The sequence below is a fragment of the Solanum verrucosum genome, unplaced genomic scaffold (assembly GCF_900185275.1).
Source record: "Solanum verrucosum unplaced genomic scaffold, falcon-dt-bn FXZP01000181.1, whole genome shotgun sequence".
Taxonomy (NCBI): domain Eukaryota; kingdom Viridiplantae; phylum Streptophyta; class Magnoliopsida; order Solanales; family Solanaceae; genus Solanum; species Solanum verrucosum.
Window position 1 is genome coordinate 998,429 of NW_026020407.1, and position 6,613 is coordinate 1,005,041.

Sequence of the window (6,613 nt, forward strand, 5' to 3'; positions counted from 1 at the left end):
CCTATATACTACCACCTAAGTAGGAGAACCCTCTTACACCAATAATTAAACATGCAGAATTTTTGATAAAACGAAAGAAAAATAAATTAATATGATTTATAAATAAGATCTCTAGACACGCTTTTAGTTAAACTTGTAAAGTGATTTAACAACTCCCATGTATCTAGTCTAAACAGATACAAGAGCTACTAAGAGTACAACTGGACAATAAAATAACAGACACAGCTCCCACCATGTGGAAGGAAGAATAGAAGTTGTTGGAGATGTTCTTCTTCTTCACCTAATGAAACGTCACCAATCCTCTATCCAGACTATGTCCAAAAGGACACAACAAGAGTAGTGTCAGTACAAACACGCGTACTAGTAGGCATCATCGGTCAACCCGACACCCACCACATAACATAAGAAACCAACTAGTATGATTATGAAATAAACCACTTGCTTCTCCACATTTACTCTCTCTTGGAAGCACCTATAATAAATACTAGCACCTTGATTACTAACCCATTTTTCAATCAATCCCACTTACCAGATTCTTGATCATAGCATAACTATTCTAAACACATAAGAATTTTCCCAAGTACAACCACCACCAAATCAACTAACCGTACACATCCTACCTTACTTCCTCGTCACATTACCAACCATAGTTACAAATAAAATGATTCAAGCTTTCTTAACACTAGCCCAACCTCTTTTCCCCCAAGGTGAAATCCACCTAAGCATTTTCCATCACATTCACTATCTCTACTCTCGCCATTACAACCCATGAACAACCAACTATAAATCGTCAGGACATATGTCCACTAAATACAACATATACAAACCAATACAACACTATAATCACAAATGTATATCAAGCATATACAATATTATCCACAACCACACAAACAACGAACAACTTACAATTTATATCTCATCATTGGTCCTCTCATGGAACCCAAACCCAACACAGTTAGCATGCCGAAATGTGGCAGCCGATCCCATGGTTATGCCGGAATGTGGCAACCGATCCCATATTTTTGCCGGAACGTGGCAATCCGATCCAAGTTAGTTATGCTGGAACGTGGCAATCTGATCCCATTCACACACCGCAATCACAAACACAAGTACATTATCAAGATCATACATTTAAGTCATGATTTCATGGCAATGATATTCATCTATCTCATTTACAACAAGTGTGATCAACATTGCAACATTCATACATACATAAGTATCATAATGAAGAAAGAAGAAGCATATATCACACAAACATAGAATCACAACCATCACCTACGAATTACTCCTCAGTCCCTATCACATATATAATAATAAACCATACCCAACCCTAGTTCGTCATTAGGGTTTCTTAGTATGGTTTAATCACATTTCATCATAATTCCTCAATTTCGTCATTTCAATTTACCGGATGTAGCAACATTCATAAGTCTAGTTCCCCTCTTGATTTCATGTCCTTATTCTTGACCCACTTCTATCCATGATAGAAATTCTAGGTTTTCTAATAACTCATCAATTCCTCCAGACAAGGCATAACCCACATAGTTTGAGTTCTAGGGAATATTCAAGGAAATTACTCGGTGCACGAATGTCTACACACAATCCTACCATTGATTTACATATATTATATAGTAAGCATAAATTTATAACTGCTCAATTGTAAAAACCTAGCTTACCTGGGCGCCAAGCAGTTGCACGGAGTTTTTGACTTCGATATAAGTTTTCCGGGCTTCGCGACGGTGAATTCAACAAGGAATTTGCAAGATTTTGCCATCCCCACGCTAGAAATCTCCTTCCCTTTCATTCCCAAGCTTAGAGCAGTTTTTCTGAGATTTCTAGTGTATTTTACGACTTATTTAGGTATTTTAGGAAGATGGAGAAAATAGGATTTCTCATAATTTATGTTCTGTCTCGCCTGTCCCGCTATGGTGCCAACTTATCCCGCCCTGGCGCCACCGCCATAGCGGCATCGTGCCCGCTGTGGCGGGACAGTGGCCCAAATTTCCCCAAATTTTTGTTTCTCCTAATTAACGATGGTTCGGGTCGTTACAATAGATACCAATTTCCTCCTCGTACATCCCCGAACGACCAGTGCACGGGTCATTACTCGCCCCTCTTTTGATTCATTACTAAATTATAGGATTGGTCCACTACGGGATCACGACGAATCATGAATTTTCAGACAATTAGCACACGAAAGGTTGTATACTCAAGGACTAGAAGAAATTGAGGTAGCTTACAAAGAAAGAACGCGTCCAAATTTTTACAACCTGATCTCGCCAGAGCGACATACCTTCCGTTAAGGTGGAGCCACTGTGGTGGGACATCTCCCGCTGCAGCAGGGGATCGTAGACAGTAAAGAGGGGAATGGGGAATGGTTTCCTCATTTTCCCCCTTTTCTAACTCAAAATCCCAAAAACTGTCTCAACTCAAATGCTTCGAACATCAAAGCAAGATAAACTTCTCGTCACATACACACCCTACTTCCTTACTTGATTAATGATAACTGCATGACGTTTAACTGATCGAAAATAGATGGTTTTTGGGGTAGTTTTTAGAAAATAAACTAGGTTGCTTGATTCATTAGCAAAACGTAGCATGGTTACTCCCCTTACGTTCCCAACGTTCCCACAACGTCCTAGGCATAAGGATTTTGTAAAAACACAGGTAAAACAATACCGAAATGGGTGGGAGGAAGTTGAAAGGTATCTTGGTGTAAAACTCCGATTTAGGCCTCTTTTAGGAGTTATTTTGTCGAACTAATTGCTTATTTATGTTCTAGGATAGTTAAATAACTCTGATCTGCTGAAATTCTTTCAAATATGGAGGTTTCGGGATGAAGGGGTGCCATTGTCGTGCCTGGTGTTCGTCCCAGATGAAGGCTGCTCTAGCGGCCTTCATAATCCCGCCAAAGAGGGATTATGGCCACTGTGGCAGGATGCGCCAAGTAGTGTCCTCACCCCTTAACACAAAGTTTTTCTCTCTTTTTGTCTTAGCCTCATCCAACTATCCTATTGTGTTCTAACTTATATTCAACTTATTGCAGGCTTTCTTAATGGCAGGACAAAATGATGAACAGTTACTTTTCATTTGGTTTCCCGATGCCGCAAGTCAGGAAAGACATCATGACCATCGTAACACGTGGTTCTATTGCAAGAGGGGTTTTGTGCTGCACAGGTTAGAGGATAAAGAACCTGCCTTCTATGCTCGATTGGTAGAGTTCGGGTGGATCCCGCAGAATGAGGCTCCCTAGATGCACGCTCTACCTGGGTGAGGGAGTTCTATTCTATCCTCTCTACCGTCCGCTGGGATGTTCCTTACCCTGTCATCCGGGTTTGGGGAGTCGACATTCCCTTGAATGCCACTGCCATAAATGTAGTACTAGAGGTACCTGAGGTCTCGAATGATGATTATGAGGACAAGCTGAGGGAGATGGACCTAGAGTGGCTAAGGGACATGCTGGTTGAGCCCACACACCGGGATCAGGTTTACTGGGCTACTGCAGAGGGCATCACTAGCACGGACTGGTCACCTGATGCCATGAGGTGGCTACACTTGGTGACTATGAGGATCCGCCCGTCGGGTAACCGTACCGACGTGACCTTTACCTGGGCCTTGGTGGTGGCGTGAGCTATACAGGGCATCCAGTTAGAAATGGGGGCACAAATCATGTCAGAGTGGAAGGTGTTCTACCAGGGTAACACGAAGGCTTTCTTCCTTCTAGGACTCATCACTGCGCTGTGCAAGTGAGCGGGAGTGCCACTATTTGATGTTGATGAGGTACTTCCTATGGATGCCCCTTTCAACCTCTATTGGTTAGGTCAGGTTCTATCTCTAGGAGCAAAAGGAGGAGGACGAGCAGGGCGGCCGCATGTTCAGACAACGAGGACCCACTCTTAGGTGCACGGGTTGAGGAAGACTTAGAGGCTGTCTGGGAGAGGATGGGGAGTGCCTATACTGAATTCACTTCGGTTCCACCCAGCACTGCCCTGGATATCGAAATGCTCCGCCCCCAGCTGCACAATGAGAGGAAATAGGGTGTGGTCAGGGATCGTCTGATGCTTCGAATGTGGAAGACTATCAAGACCATGTTTACTTGTGTGGCCCTTGGCAAGGAACTTCCCCGATTCGAGCTGCCGGACTTGAGGGAGTTCTCTATGCTGAATGAGGCTTGGTCTTGCGTGATACCCCAGAGAGACTCGATTAAGACATCGACACCACCCAGTTCGAGAGTCCCTGATCAGCTTTCCCTTCGCCCGTCTTAGGCTTGTAATTTGGACAACTCTGCTTTTACCTTTCGCTTTACTGTGTTTTTGTAGCACATGAATGCTTGTTCTTCTGCGTTTTCGAAGTATTTCTGTTAATTATTAAGTTTATCAACTTTTTCCGATTGCTGAGATTGCAGGGGTCAATTTGGATATTGTGAGGGGTTGATAATCTGTAACTAAGGGAAATAGGGGAGGCAGGCTGAGATTCTGCCTCACCCTGTCCCGCTTTAGTGGGGATAATCCCGCTCTGGCGGCCTCGCTATGGAGGGAATATTCCTACCCTAACAGCTCAAACGGGACCAAAACTCAAACTCAAAATTTTGGGTCCCTTTTCGTTCCCCTAAATTTTCCCATGGTTCCCCCGCTTTATCATACCATTAAATTCCAATAATCCTCTGACTAGGAGCGATCCTTGGCTATCCCAAATCAAACCATAATACACAAACCAATTTCTTCTTATAACTTAGTATCATAACCCACACATCCCAAAGATACACCCAGATGTTTGCATGGTTACCAGCTGGTCGCATCGCACGTCCAGATTTCTCGCCTACGAACCACGTCGTAATTTATCTAGATGCATGCACCTAACTAGTCACAACTTTCCTTCCACAACGAGATTCATGATACTCAAGCAGTCACGTGCACATAATTTCAACAATTCGGTCAACACATTAACCATAACTAGGTTCAGACACACATTTATTGCACACAAAAACATATTATCACTTCCAAGCAAGGAACAATTTTCATAATTACAACTAATCCAAACAACAAGGAGCATACATTCAAAATTACAGCTACACGTCACAACAATTTCACCTTATTGATAAGTTCATTCCATAGACGACCATTACTGATCGTCTATGCCTTGTACAACCCCTAAGGTGAGATACCAATTGGAACCTTCTAAGTTCCAATTAACTTTTGCTTGTATCCTTTCAGTCGTACCAGCGATGTCCAGTTCACCTTGTTGAGATACTAATTGGAATTGGGAGATACCAATTGGACTCAACTAATACCACAAGCGACACTCGCACAAAATGAGAGAATAAGTGGAACAACTTTCTAGAATATTTCCTAGTCTCTTGTGGATTAGATGTGGACGTCAACACACCAATCCGCAGGAGTCTAGTCCACAATTTTCTCTTGTAATGGGAGACCGGTAACCTATGATCTGATACTAATTTTTCACGACCCAAACCATCGGGCATTGCGGGCACTTACATACTACCACCTAAGTAGGAGAACCCTCTTACACCAATAATTAAACATGCATAATTTTTGATAAAACGACAGAAAAATAAATTAATATCATTTATAAATAAGATCTCTAGACATGCTTCTAGTTAAACTTGTAAAGTGATTTAACAACTCCCATGGATCTAGTCTAAATAGGTACAAGAGCTACGAAGAGTACAATTGGACAATAAAATAAAAGACATAGCTCCCACCATGCGGAAGGAAGAATAGAAGTTGTTGGAGATGTTCTTCATCTTCACCTAATGAAACGTCACCAATCCTGCATCCAGACTATGTCCAAAAGGACATAGCAAAAGTAGTGTCACTACAAACACGTGTACTGGTAGGCATCATCGGTCAACCCGACGCCCACTACATAACATAAGAAACCAACTAGTATGATCATAAAATAAACCACTCGCTTCTCCACCTTTACTCTCTCTTGGAAGTACCTTTAATATACACTAGCACCCTGATTACTAACCCCTTTTTCAACCAATCCCACTTACCAGATTCTTAATCATAGCATAACCGCTCTAAACACATAAAATTTTTCCCAAGTACAATCACCAGCAAATCAACTAACTGAACACGTCCTACCTTACTTCTTCATCACATTACAAACCATAGTCACAAATACAATGATTCAAGCTTTCTTAACACTAGCCCAACCTCTTTTCCCCCAAAGTTAAATCCACCTAAGCATTTTCCATCACATTCACTATCTCTACTCTCGCCAATAAAACCCATGAACAACGAACTATAAATCGTCAAGACACGTGTCCACTAAATACAACATATACAAACCAATACAACACTCTAATCACAAGCGTATATCAAGCATATACAATATTATCAACAACCACACGAGCAACAAACAACTCACATTTTATATCACAGCATTGGTCCTCTCATGGAACCCAAACCCAACACATTTAGCATGCCAGAACGTGGCAACCAATCCTAGTTAGTGTGCCGAAACGTGGCAGCCAATCCCATGGTAATACTAGAACGTGGCAACCAATCCCATATTTATGCCGAAACGTGGCAATCCGATCCAAGTTAGTTATGTCGGAACGTGGCAATTTGATCCCATTCAGACA